This window comes from Macaca nemestrina, chromosome Y (assembly GCF_043159975.1).
Source record: "Macaca nemestrina isolate mMacNem1 chromosome Y, mMacNem.hap1, whole genome shotgun sequence".
In the NCBI taxonomy this organism is placed as follows: domain Eukaryota; kingdom Metazoa; phylum Chordata; class Mammalia; order Primates; family Cercopithecidae; genus Macaca; species Macaca nemestrina.
This window is the reverse complement of record NC_092146.1, coordinates 932,084-934,970: the sequence shown is the minus strand read 5'-3', so window position 1 is coordinate 934,970 and position 2,887 is coordinate 932,084.

The window sequence follows — 2,887 nt, the reverse complement described above, 5'->3', positions numbered from 1 at the left end:
AAACCAAAACAAAAAAAGCTATGTCCCCACCTGTCTCAGATTTTCCGGGTTTACACATTGTTGGAAATGGACTTTTTGGTGTCACACACAAAAAAGAATCAACACAGGAACCAATGATGTCTCAGCAAGATGAGCTTTCCTTTCTGTGCTATTCAACAGCTGTCCAGCCACGAGAGCACACCGAACAAACGAGACAGTTATTTATAACCTGAGGCATCTATCCTACTGCTGTGTCCACTTTCCATCGGCTGGAATACGACGTCACATTTTACACTTTACCCAATTGGCTATTAGTTTAAGAATTTATTTTATTTTTTTTTTAATTTTTTTGAGACGGAGTCTCGCTCTGTGGCCCAGGCTGGAGTGCAGTGGTGCGATCTCGGCTCACTGCAAGCTCTGCCTCCCGGGTTCACGCCTTTCTCCTGCCTCAAGTTTAAAATTTTTTTAATTGGGTAAGGGGAACAGAACAAAGAAAGAAAAAGAAGTTGCCCAGGGATTGTTAAGGAAGCATCTGCAAATAAGAAATGGCAGAGGCAGTATGGGCTGGGATATATATACACACACACACACAAATAGTGGATAGCAATCCTAGTGTATATATGTATAGATTTATATACACACACTAATAGTGAATAGCAATCTTATAGTGTGTGTATATATATACACACACACAAATAATGGATAGCAATCTTATAGTGTATATATATACACACACACTAATAGTGGATAGCAATCTTATAGTGTGTGTGTGTGTGTATATATATATATCCACCTGCCTCAGCCTCCCAAAGTGCTAGGATGACAGGCGTGAGCCACCTTATCTGGCTTTCAGAGGATTTTCTTTCTTTCTTTTTTTAAAAAACAAAGAATGAAGCATTTCGTCTTTTTAAAATATATATACACACTAATGGATAGCAATCTTATAGTGTATGTGTATATGTATATATACACACTAATAATGGATAGCAATGTTATAGTGTATATATATATGTGTATATATATACACACACACACAAATAGTGGATAGCAATCTTATAGTGTGTGTATATATATATACTAATAGTGGATAGCAATCTTATAGTGTGTATATATATACACTAACAGTCAATAGCAATCTTATAATGTGTATATATATATATTACACACTAATAGTGGATAGCAATCTTGTAGTGGATATATATATATACACACACACACATTAATAGTGGATAGCAATCTTATAGAGTGTATATATATATACACTAATAGTGGATAGCAATCTTATAGTCTGTGTGTGTATATATATATACACACACACTAATAGTGGATAGCAATCTTACAGTGTATATATATACACACACTAATAGTACATAGAAATCTTATAGTGTGTGTGCATACATACACACTAATAGTGGATAGCAATCTTATAGTGTGTGTATATATATACACACACATAGTGCATAGCAATCTTATTGTGTGTATATATATACACACACTAATATGGATAGCAATCTTATAGCATGTATATATATATACACACACACACACACTAATAGTGGATAGCAATCTTACAGTGTGTGTGTATATATATTCTTATAGAATATATATGTTCTTATAGAATATATATGTTCTTATAGAATATATATTCTTATATTCTTATATATTCTTATATATATTCTTATATATATAATATATATTCTTATATATAATATAATATAATATATATTCTTATATATATTCTTATAGAATATATATTCTTATAGAATATATATGTTCTTATAGAATATATATATTCTTAGAGAATATATATGCACACACTAATTGTGGATAGCAGTCTTACAGAGTATATATATACACAGTAATAGTGGCTAGCAATCTTATAGAATATATATACACACACACACACACACTAATGGGGGTAGCAATCTTAGAGTAAGAAATTGTGGCTTTTTATAATCTTTGAAGAAGAACTTTCCCATTTCTCACAACATTACTCTGTGTCCAAAGTACGTTTGAATTTTGAAACTCTCTGTGCGGTTACCCGAAGGCCCCCTCCCTCGGCTGTGTGTTTGCTTTTCTCGTTACTGGAACAATGTGAGGGGTGTCCTGAGCTGTGGTTGGTTTCTGATGTCCCTGCAGATAGTGGAGAATGCTACTGTAGCAGGTTTCCCGTGGGCCCCTTGGCTTGAAGGATGACATGCTATCTCTGAGTTATTGAGATTTTGCTTCTTTGGGTGGGATTGGGTTTAAATAAATTTTCCTGCAGGTGCAGTAAGTAAGCTTTCAGCAGCCGCGCTTGGAATAATTGTGTGTGTGTGTGTGTGTGTGTGTGTGTGTGAGATTGTTGTAGGGAACACAGAATTAAAATCTTTTTCCCACCAGGCACAGCGGTGGCTCACACCTGTCATCCCAGCACTTTGGGAGGCCGAGGCGGGTGGATCACCTGAGGTCAGGAGTTCAAGACCAGCCTGGCCAACGTGACAAAACCCCGTCTCTACTAAAAATACAAAATTAGCTGGGCGAGGTGGCCCAAGCCTGTAGTTCCAGCTACTCCGGAGGCTGAGGCAGGAGAATCGCTTGAACCCGGGAGGCGGAGGTTGCAGTGAGCCCAGATCGCGCCACCGCACTCCAGCCTGGGCAACAAGAGCGAAACCCTGTCTCAAAAACAAAACAAAAAAAAAATCAGAGCTTCATTCTCAGAACATTTATATACATGCTTTTCAGTTTTTTATTTCTCACGAAGTTTTGCCCAGGAGCCCAGTAACTGGGTCCCATTTTGTTTTAAATAAGGGTTACTTGTCAGAGAACAAATACGTCTCTGACTCTGGCAATCGGCAAGAGTGGGAAGTCCCAGTTATAAAGACATTATCCATAATTCTGGAAGCAGCTTTCATAAGCCAGGCTCCAA